The sequence below is a fragment of the Coffea arabica genome, chromosome 10c, assembly GCF_036785885.1.
Source record: "Coffea arabica cultivar ET-39 chromosome 10c, Coffea Arabica ET-39 HiFi, whole genome shotgun sequence".
Lineage (NCBI taxonomy): Eukaryota > Viridiplantae > Streptophyta > Magnoliopsida > Gentianales > Rubiaceae > Coffea > Coffea arabica.
The window spans coordinates 22917141-22929170 of NC_092329.1; the positions used below are offsets into that span (position 1 = coordinate 22917141).

Here is a 12030-nt window from a genome sequence, read left to right on the forward strand (position 1 = left end):
TCGTGCCGCCAACATTCCAAAGATCACGTTGGGCCTGGATTTTGTGCCGCCAACATTCACAATATCACGTTGGGCCTGGATTTTGTGCCGCCAACATCGCAAAGTTCACATTGGGCCTGGATTTCGTGCCGCCAACTTCACAAGATCCCGTTGGGCCTGGATTTCGTGCCGCTAACTTCACAACATCCCGTGGGTCTATCCCAATTTTACATTTCTGTTCGGGTCTATCCCGTGGGTGTGACGCCCCCACTTCTCCCTAAGGCGCACCAAAGGGTATCCGCGGAACGCCTGCCTAGCTCTCGCCAGGACTCAAGCAATAAACGTTCAAGCTTAAAGCTATACTAGATACCACAATCAAATTAGTGCAAATACATATAGTGCGGAAACGTTCATGCTTAACAATATCCATATAGTTCTCAGGGTCACATCACAAGGTACCTATCAGCTTGCCACCCGCACGTCGTGCGTTCATAATACAACTTAAATTCCAAAATATACACCCCATATATCCGAATGATACATTAAACTTCCAAAAGTACAATCATAAAGGGGTCGAGCCAAAATACACTTGAAACCCTAAAACACAATATATCTAAAAGGAGATTTCTCCGCGTTAACTCCATTTCCAGTCCTGTTAAGGAAAACAAATTTACAGGGTGAGCAAAACGCTCGTGAGGCCAAGAACACACATGCAAGCACTTTGTTCAAATAGCAATCCCAAATTCATTAAACAAAACCAGGACATTTCATTAGTCAATCATTCGAGCCGGAAAAGTAAATCAGAAACAATTCAAGGATATAGTAGCTCTCAGGAGCTAAGTTCCACTCGCTCTGTCGATGTCATTCGTATACTTTCCCGCATTGACCCTCCTGTCAACCGGGTTGGTATTTCCATTTCCGTAGATCACCACTTACTTCCCTCCGTCCACCGTACACCCCAAGGGCCCACAAGTCTATTTTTAGGGCGATACTCGACGAGTATGCCAAGCAAGACCTCTTATTAGGTCGAGCTTATAATCTCATGGCTCGCCCAAGTTCCCGACCAAGCCCATTGCCGGCTCGAGTTCAAGGTCGGCCTATGAGTTTGGGCGTCCCCCATTCATTTGAAAGTCGAGGAGGTTCACTCCAACGACATATGTAACCATTACATAGCATTGCATTTCATTCATTCAATACATTTCATTCATTCATTTGAAATCAGGACGGATGCGATAAAGTACACACCCGCCCTTATTTTTAAAATCTCTAATAATTACCACAATTAAGCAAGTATCAAAGATTCACACACTTGACACTCACCGAGCAATTTAATAAAGATTATTCGCTGGAGTTCAAGTGTCCACGGTGAGATCCTCTTGAAGGTCTCCTTGTGTGCCTGGCAGTTAATGGTGGATAATTACTCAAGTATCTCAATTATCAAGTAAGATTGTACATTAGTACAATCTAAGGAATATTTCACAAAAATGAACCTCAATTACTCGTAAATCGAGGTTCAACTTGCGTTTTATTAAGTACAATATTAATTGAGTTTTTATCATGAAAATCGAGGGCAAAACGTTTGAATATTACTAAGAGAATTAAGAGTTTTTGGAAAACTCCTTTGCCTTGAAATTTGAAAAATTCAGTTTTGTTATGAATCTTTGAAAAATCGTAACTCACTCGGTACAAGTCGAGAATTGGAAAACTTTATACCGTTGGAAACCTCTTAGAAAGTACTATAAGTTCCTAGAAGACACTTTTCCATGAATCGAAGTGGAAAGTGCTCAAAAATGAGCTTGAAGGTACAGAATTGGTTCACAAGGCAGAATGAAGTTGGATTTTGGCCAACTTTGAAAATTCGGCACGATTCGTACGTTGCAAACCAGCCTCTGAAATTTGTCACTCAAGTAGTGTTGCAAGTGAAGTTTATAACAAAACAAGCGGATCAAGAATCGGAGTTTCGAGTACCGAGATACGGTAGCTCAAAGTTAGGCAAATTCAAGACTGGAGAAGAATTTCCAGATTTGAACCTCCAACACTAGAAATTTAATTAGGTATCGAAACGAACTTGGATTGATACCAAAATTGGCAGTATTTCGATACTATATGGAAGGTATCTCTCTGTCAATTTTCAGGGAAAAATACCCTCGGGAAGGTGGTGAACTAATCACCCAAAGTTCCGGAAAATTCCTAAGGCAATCTGCCTTTTGACTTTCATTTTCCAAATTCAAATCGTTTAACCAAGAAAGCTATCCAACCATGGTTCATTTGTGAAATAAAGGTCTAAGATACAACCATGATACCTTTGGTAATGGTTTAGCATCAAAATTTCAATTAATAAGATTACTCACGGGTTTTTGTCCGAAACCAGTCCAAATAATACGTTTTTCCAAAACAGGGCAGTCCTCTTATTTTGGTCACAACTCAGTCAATTTAGCTTGGAATTGAGCGTGGTTTATGGCGTTGGAAAATACATTCATAGGAATAAAAGTTCACAGAAGAAATCGTTTCAAAATTTGGCAAGCAACCAGCTCGAAATTGAGCCTCAAGTTGCTGCCTCTACAGACCATTCCAGCAGTTCCGAGAAACAGGACAGTGATCTTAAAACGTTTGGTCCGGCTCACTCACAAAGAATCAGAACATATATTTTATCTCAAATTAAAGCCTGGGATGTCTAGTTTCAAACGCCACTGACGGCACATGATTTCGACATCCGAGGACAGAGTTATAGTCGAAATACCACAGCTGGTCTGAGCCATACGGGAACAGTTTCCAGATTTGCTAGTTTCCCAAAAAAAATTCATTTGCCCAACCAAACCTTATTATTTTTCAATGAAACTTTTCACACATCTAATATAACATATAAGCATCAGGTTCATGCCAATAATTCACCAAAAATTGGCCTTATAGTGGCCGAACAAAACAGGGGTATTTTCGGAAATTTTTGCTTCTTGCACCCAATGAAGTTTCTATCAATTACCCACCACTAATCCATCATTTTAACCACTAAACCAACAATATAACCACCATCAATCATCAAATCAGCAACAACCCAAGTGTGGGAATCCATAGAGCCCACTTTTCAAATTTTACACCAATGTCAAGACACCCATACACATGCAATAGCTTAAAGATGCATTTCTACCATCATAATCCAAGTTTTAAGGTGTAGGATGATGTTATACCTCCTTGGTGTCTTAAACCAGAAATTTTCGGTCCTCTAGTGCTCCAAGAAACCGCGAAAAACTCCTCCTTTTGCTAGCTAGATGAACTCTCCAAGCAACAAACTAAGTGTAGTTCAAATTTGGTGTGAATCTATGAAGGTTTTGTGCAAGAATTGAAGATGAAAATGGCAACTTTGTGTTGTGTTTTTGCTGCAGAGAATTCGGCCAAGAGAGAGACTAAGAGAGAGAGTGTTTGGTCCAAATTTAGCTTCTTAAGGAAGACACAATGTGTGGTGCAAATTATCCCCAAAGTCAACTCTCATTAAGGCTCGTTTGGCACGTTTTAGGCTCGATTTTCTCGCGCGTTTGGTTCACTAGTGCACTAAGCCTCTAATGCATATATATTCATGTAAATATTCTTCACTCTTAATTGTCCCGAAATAAGGGTCTAAAGTCCCTCAAATGAAGTCGCGCGTGTGAAAACGCGTACCGTCAAATTTTAACGCTATAACGCGAAACCTCCGAGAAATTCTTATAACGATTGCACTACTAACTATCACTTGAGTGTTTATTCATAATATTACCTATTTTAGAACCACAGTACAAGTTTCCAGTATTCCAAACTTATTGTGTTTCTACGCGGTAAAATCTCCAAGCACTATTCACTATTTTTACTAAACGCACTCCAAGAAATTAATTTTTGAAACGAGTCACTTTTAAAATATAACGAAGTTATATTATCATGTATTTAGGTCTAATAAGTCTAGAAAATATTTCTCGTGGCAAAAATCCAATTAAATAATTTATTAAGCCATAAATTTAGGTTTAAATAAAATAATAGTTTTTACGAGTCCTCACATGAGTCGAGTATTAACTCCTCAAATCTCCAATAATTGTATCCATACATCTTTTGGAAAACTATCCACGCGTGAGTAGTATATGCTCACTTAGAACTTATTCACCTTTAATTCTCGATTAACTTTTCTTAATCTGCTATTGTCCGTTCTTAATTTCCCAGGATAATCATACTTTCGAATATAATATCACCTCGAAACACTCGTGTTCACTATTTCTCGCCTAACCAATCCTTCCGAAAATTGAAGTTGTTAACAGGACATTTTAAAAACATAATGAAGACATTATTCCATACGAATGGATTTAAAATGGTCGTAATAAATTATTTGGGGAAAACAGGTGGATAAATACTTAATTAAACCATTAATATTCGATAAAATAAGAAATTTTTCGGGTCTTCACATCCTCCCCTCCTTAACAGAATTTCGTCCTCGAAATTCACACCTGAGGAAATATCATTCCCCTCATGGTTAAGCCTATCAGATCGATCACCAACTTACGTTCTTCCAACTTATGCATGACAGATTCCATTCTTTCGACTAGCAATCAAACCCTTTTTTTTTTTTTTTAGGCGTTTCAACTTCCGAGTCATAGAGCAACTTAATCGGCCTCATGTCTACCTCATATAGGCAATATCTTAACTTCTTTAAAGCAAATATTGTAGTTATTTACTCCCAATCAGGAGTTGGCTACTTCATCTCGTAATATTTTAACTTCCTAGAGGCATATACAAACACCTTTTCATGTTTTATTAATATACATTCTAAACCATCCTTTGAGTCATCTGTAAAAAGCACAAGATTACCCCCTACACCTATACACCAATTAACATTCTTCATCTCAAGATTTTTCCTTATATTTAGAACCTCAAATGGTTTGCCAAGTCTTGCACTCTTACAAAAATCCTTGATAAACCAAAGGTAGTATTCGACTAACTCCGAGAATTCCAAATTTCAATATGCTTTTCTGGTCGTTTCCTCTTATACAATCTTTCATTTTAGCTGAGTCAATAATAATTCCTTCCTTAGATACTGTATAACGTAGAAAGATTATTTCTTCCAATCGAACTCACAGTTATTGAACTTAACAAAAGTTGGCGTTCTCTCGAGGTTCGTAAAATTACCATCAAGTGTCTTTCATGACCTTCTCAACACTAGAGTATATCGATATATCATCAATAAATGCCTCCACTGATTTGTCCAAATACGGTTTAACTCCGATACCTTGGGTCCATAAATACTTCTAGTGCATCTGTCAACTCGAAGGGTGTACCGAAAATTTTAGAGTGTCCATGTCTTAATTTGAAAGTGGTATTAACCACATTAGTTCCTAGGGTTCCCAAATGGGTAATATCTCTTCTTTAAATCCAACTTAAATAGGATCACGGCTCCTTACAAATTATTGAATTCTTATCCATGTAAGAAAAATGGTGGTTGCTCTTAATGGTCACATCGCTCCAGACTCCATAATCTATCAATACATAGCTTCTAGCCTTCATTCCAAATACGATATCTAGTCCTTAATCGTTATGCACATTGAATCCATTAATTATTTCCTTTCACTAACTCACATCCTCCGATTTTAATATCTCAAATTGGCATTTCAATCATTGAATTCCATTTCAACACTAAGTCCTCACTTCGATCCCGATCTCTAGTCACTATCAAGACCTCAGGTGGTCTATATTCTCAAGAAAAATCTCGATCACATCCAATACCTTTCGTGTCTTATTATAATTCTAAGGGCGTGGAACAGGATTTAAACATACGCGTAGGTCATAAAAACAATTAAAAGCGAAGTAAATTTTCATGAGTCATAAAGATCATAATAATTACATCCAGTTGGAAGAGGTTTATGGACTCCTCTCAAAAAGGAAAGGAGAAACGACAGGATTGTAGCAAAACATGTCAAGTTGTCAGGATACAAAACAACAAAAGACTTTTTCTCTTTTCAAAAGATCACAACCTCCAAAGGTGCTAGCCTAGTCTAGGGTAAAACTACAACCTCTATTCCTCGAGTGAAGTCAAACCATCTCAATCTGTGAAACCTTCACTACTAGGACCCCGTTCATAGCCATTAGTACTAATTACTCCCATCTGGCACTTGATCGCTTTGCGGTGGACCTAGTTGGCTATTGAGTACTTCCTCTTTTTAAAAGTTTTAGGGCAATCTGAAATCCTATGCTTGGTACTACCGCACCCCAGACACTTTCCTTGCTTCATCCAGCACTCGGCCTCAACGTGGTTAACCTTGCCGCAGTATCCGCAATGTGCATGAGAAGTGGCGGCTTGGCCAGTTCGAGGCTTTTCTTTGCATTTCTTCTCTAATCCTACATTTTGGCGTAGTAATTCAATTTTCTCTGCATATTCTTGTTTCCACCGTTCTTCCCAGTAGTCAGCTAATTTCCTTTGAAATTCTACCTCGTTTCGAAGAAGGTTCAATTCCTTACGCATTTCTTCCAAAGTTGTCATCTTACCAGTTGGCTTAAGTCAAATGCTAACCTGTCAGGCAAATCGAAGGATCAAAAGAGTAGCCATGCATAATGGAAGTTCGAGCCAGATTACTCTTTCATTCTTTTGTTTATAGGTCACCCCGAAATATAAATCTTAGTTATTCTCTGCCGAACATGGGTGAGTTCTTAAGTCTCCATAAAATTACTACCATTAATTCCAATTACAACCAGATACGGGGACTCTATTCCTTGATATAAAGTTTTTCGTGTCTTACTTCAATCTTCGATATTTGTCTATGAAGTTTGTTCGAAAAGAGATCAAAATCTCGCAGTCCCATTAGTGCCTTATGTATCTTTTCAAATCAATCTTACTGTTTCAAGGTTAGGTCCCCTGTGAAACCTAGATAGACGACCTCCAAGAATCATTTCATTTTCACACCTCTCCTGGTCCTTAGGTTGGCTTATTGGTCCGGAGCTTTGGTACTCAACCAACTGTTCTAGGATATCAGTCGTATGGCCAATAGTAGGAGCTATGTAAGTGTTCTCCTTTATTTCTAGGGTTTCGGTTCAATCCAGCAATCGTTCCCTAACTATCCCCTGGAGCTTGGGGTGGTCTAACCCCCTCGCCCTCAATCCCTTTTTGCTTATTTGGTCACTCGTAACTTTAACAGTCATATAAACATGGTATGAAATGAACGCACCTGTAGACACCAAATTTTGAATAATTTTATGTAGCATCTATTTCTTGATTTTCATTTTATATTGCTTGCATTTTAGTTCGTTATTGTGTGTTTTGCACTATTAGTTGTTATGATATTTTGGTTTTATTCATTTTCGCCCTTTTAGTTGACCTATTTCATTTGCTATTTATTCTTATTTACTTTTACTTTTAGTTTTTAGTTTTAGCTTTTAAGTTTAAGATTAGCATAGAGTTTTTAGAAAAAAGAAAAGGAAAGCATCAAAAATATGTTTTAGTCATTTTGTTTTTATTCAATGCTTTCTCGAAGGAAAAATGAAAATGAAAATTATAAAAAAGGGAGAAAAGAGAAAATTAAAGGAAAAGAAGAAAAAGAAGAAAAATTCAAAAGAAAAATAAAAATAAAAATAAATAGGCTTTAGTTGGATTTGAAAAATGAAAAAAGGAAAAAAAGGAAAATTTGTTCACAAAAATATGTTTATTTCTATTAAATTCAGCTTTTTGGCATTTTTAAGTTATTTTTAAAAAAAAAAAGTGAAAAATGAGAAAAATGAAAAAATGGAAAATTGCATTTTTTGTTGTTTTTAGTTTATTTTTATCTAATGTTAATTAAGTTGTTTTCATCATTCATTATTATTGTTTTATTATTATCATTTTTGTTGTTTAATTAATTAATTAAAAAAATTTATAAAAAAAAAAAAAAAACGTCGCGGCATGCACGCTGCAATTTTTTGCAGCGTGCAAAGGACAGCCTCAACAGCCATTGGATGGCTGGATATGAAGGCGAGAGGTAAGCCTTCATCCTCACCATTGAGGTGAGGGTTTAGGAGATTGGGAAGTGGTTATAAAATGGATAAGAAGGCTCAGCCGTAAGGGAGAGAGAGAAGGGAACGGCTGAAAATCTGGGGAGAGAAAAGAACAGAAAACAGCGGCCGAGAGAAAGGGTGGGCTTAGGTGGAATCTGGAAAACAAAGAGAAAGCAAGAGAGACTGAGAAAAGGATTACAGACGGCTAAAGGAAAGTATAAGGAGGGCTGAGAAAGAATTGAGAAGGAGAGCGAGAGAGAGAGTTTTTTTGGGAAGATAACGGCTGAGTGAGAAAAATCTGAAGGCTTTTAACGGCTGGGGTTTGGTGAATGGGCTGGAGAGGAAACCAGAAAAGAGACAAGCGGAGGACTTGACGGCTGAACAAATCAGAGGAGAGGAAGAGCTTCAGGCGGAAAAAAAAAGAAAAAGAAAAAGGAAAAAGTCACTGGAGCTGTTCATCCTTACGTCCGTCACTGCCTTCATCGAGGGAAAGCATCATCACTGTAAGTTGCGCCTTCTTCCCTTTAAGTCATTGAATCTTGTCCTTAGTTTGTGAGTTAGAAACCACAGATCTTCATAGTTGTATGCTGGGCATGATCGGGTAAATGAGCTGTGATTCCAGTGGCTCTGTTTAGAATTTGTGTGCTTTTATGAACTAAAAGCTGTTGGCTTTCGTGTCTCCTCTCTTGCGTACAAAAATGAAATGAATGGCATCTACGGTTTCTCCTTCTGTGATTTTTGATAAGCCTCAAAGATTGGATTTTTATGGCTGAAGTTATGTCTTGGCTAACGTATGTTTTATGTGATGTTCGACTGCGATGTTGGGTCCAAGATTAGTAGACATTCAAGTCATTTTTATTTGGTACCTAAAAATTTTGCTGGATGTCCTTTTCCTTTCTGTCTCGAGCTCTTGCATTTAGGATTTGAAGCATATTAGAACTTGCTTTTTGGTCTTGTTCCTCCTATTGTGTTTTGCTTGAATCAAGTCTGCAGACAGTCATTTGGCTGGTGAAGCATGTGAACGTCCATGCCCATTCTCTGCTCCTAAGCATGCCTGATTTGCTAAAATCTTTGTCACGGTTTTGTCTCGAAAAATGCAAAAGAAAAACCTATACTTTGAGGTTTTTATTCTAGTTTTGAATGGGTAAAGTATTAAATGATTGAATAAAAAAGGAAATCTGCATGTGCTAAACTCCCGGGATCATGGAAAAATCGCATGCTTGATGATCCTCCTGCTTGTCTTAGTTTTTGCCTTGGACTGAGTTTCTGCGCATACAAACCTGCTGCAACAAGCCACGCTTGAAGCGAGCTTGGCAACAAAAGGCAACAGTATCTGTGGATATTCGTGGCAGCTTTGGCTGAGTTGCATGAGTTTTTGGGGGGTGGTTTTGCTGCTCTTTTTGTTGCATATTCAGTTTTGTTGTGTTAATCAAAGTATCCAGATGTTAAATGTGGTCAAGTGATAGTCTTTGCTGGTTTTGTTTGAAGTTTACTTGAAACCTGCATTTGAAAGCTTGAAGTTGCAAAAATTCTGGATGAATATTGCCGCAAGCTTCACCTTTCTCTTTTGCTGCATCTCATGCTTGGCTGTTTTCTTTTACCTGCATTTTCTGATTAAAGCCTCAGCCATCCATTTTTTTTTTGCTAGCTGGGTTTGCATGTTTTGAGGTGTTGGGGTACGGGTTGAAAAGGAATTGGACAAGAGTGTTGGGTGTGTATGTTTAGGGGCTGAAATGTTTGAATCACGTTCAAGTGCTTGCTGGAAAAGAACAAACCATCTTTTTCGTATGAGCTTTATTCCAGATTTTTGCATCAGCTCGTTTTACGTCTCTTGCTGGTTTGGAGGTTTAAAATTATATGTCTTGTTGTTTGGTTTCAAATCATGATTTTGGCTAAAAAATTTTCAAGCAAAGCTGTGCGCTTTGGGTCCTAAATCTTGCATGAAATCTGCATTGCATTTGAAAGCTTAAAGGTTGCCGAAGCAACATTGGCTGGAAAATTGCAGAAATCTCAGTTTCTTCATGAGCCTTGCATGAAAGCTTTTTTCCAGATTTTGCATAACCTTCTTCTAAGTTGTTACATGCAAGTTGAGTTGTTGAATCCATTGGTTTGTTTTGCACAAATCCATTTGGGGTTAAAATGCTTTGTACAAATGAAAGATTGCTGAAGGAATGGCTGCTGGAAAATTGCAAAATATAAGCTACGTAACTTTGCATGAATTCTGCATGGAAAACTTTCAAAATTGGCTTTTGCCCCCCCAAGTCCCTTTTTGTTCTACTAAGGCCCAAGTAGTTGGAACATTTAATCAATTTGATCCTTCTAAGTTTCTCTTTGTGCCACAAAAGCCCAAGCATGTTTTAGTATCTTGTAATTAAGTCCTAAAATTATTGCAACTTCAATCATTATTTGGCTTTTTTCTTTATTTTTGGAATCTTTGAAGTGCTTAAACGATTTATTTGGACTTGAATGTTTGAGTAATGCTTGTTTTGGGTCTTTAGTAGATGCTATATTTGGAAATTGAACGGGTTATTCCGTTTTGTTGGTCTTTAAGCACTTTTTGAGCTCATTCAAGTTGCAATTAGGTGGGTTTTGGTGTTTTTGCTTATACTTTACTTTTAAATTGATGCCTTGACCCCTTTATTGTTTTGAAGCCATTTTCCTTCATTTGCTTACCATTAGGAGAAGGTATAATTTCTCTTATCTTTGTTTGTCTCTCCTACGTGCTCCTACGTGTTACGTGAATATGCATGTCTACTTTGCTTTTCTTAATTCCTTGCATATATTTCATTTACTTTTACTTTTATTTAAGTTATTCATTATGGGGTATGTGTACACCTCTTGGCTTGTAATAGATAGGGCATAGCAAGTAATTTGGTCCATTTTCCCTTTCCCTTTTGTTTTAGTTAGCAAATGTAATGGTTGCATGCCTATGTGTTATATGTTAAATGCTTTATTAGGATTTTACATCTAGTCAAGCATGCTAAGTGTTATGTGCTACGTGTTTATAAGTGATTCGCATGTCTACTCGCTTTTTGTAGTATAGATGAATGGAATGGATGAATGTACGTCACCACACTAGTCCAACGCTAGTTGTGGCTTCTTTTATCGTTTCCACTAGTCCAACGCTAGTCGGAATTCATAGAATGGGCTAGTCCAATGCTAGACCCAATAGGTTCTTTTTTCCTTTTTTCATTAAGTGCATGATCACCACATATCACGCATTTTTCCTTAGTTTGTCATTTGGTATGTTCCTCAAACCCCTTCCCCTTCATTTTAGGACTTGCATCTCATGCTAGTTAGGGTTCATTTTCGTGAAAATCCCTTCCGATAAGGGAAACGAGCGAGTGTGGCTACTCGATAGCCTTAGCACGCTAGTTTCACCTTCTAATCAAAGGGAAAATCGAAGTCGAAAAGTTAGGAGTCAACCCCCGTACCCGACTTGTTGCATTCCTCTAGGGTCATACTTTCATTTTTATCACCTACATACTATTTTAACCACATTTTTTCACATTTCTTAAACCATACTTTCTCACTACATTTTTCTCATCACGTGCTCAATTTCACCTCACAAATGGAATTCCACCTTACCTTATATATCTATTATTCTATTTTTACACACTTGCACACAAAAAACATTTGAATTTTATACAATTTCACACATGCACCTTTTTATACATTCGCACACTTGCACTTACATTTCTTGCATCTTTCATACACTTTCACACTTGCACACTTAAATTTGAACTCTCATTTGCATTAATCGACCTCTATGAGGTTTTCCTTTGTTGGCCGCCACAATTCATGTGGTTTGGGACCAAAAGCCTCACAAGAGACATCGTAGAATTTAGGATTGCATTTTCCTTTCCGTTTTGCATTCATATAGTCATATCCAACGTGCAATACATACATTGGGTAGAAAATTAGGAAAGGTAAGGTTAAGTCGCGCAACTAGCCTTGGCTAGGTCAAAGGGGTGCCTTGGATTCTATCCTTGCCTTCCCCTTTGTCAAACGTGACTCCCGAACCTTTTTCTTTGGCTTACGTGGACTAGGAGTCGTTTTTTAAAAGGGTTTTACTAC

General features: G+C 37.7%; 1 long non-coding RNA gene across 1 annotated transcript; it reads right to left on the reverse strand.

The window, feature by feature from the left end:
* Positions 1 to 346: 346 nt before the first annotated feature.
* On the reverse strand, positions 347 to 3218 carry LOC140015594 (uncharacterized). The gene is made up of 2 exons (XR_011822236.1): positions 3165 to 3218; positions 347 to 631 (listed from the first exon to the last, which is right to left on the reverse strand). It is a non-coding gene; the product is annotated as an uncharacterized lncRNA (long non-coding RNA).
* Between the last annotated feature and the right edge of the window lie 8812 nt (positions 3219 to 12030).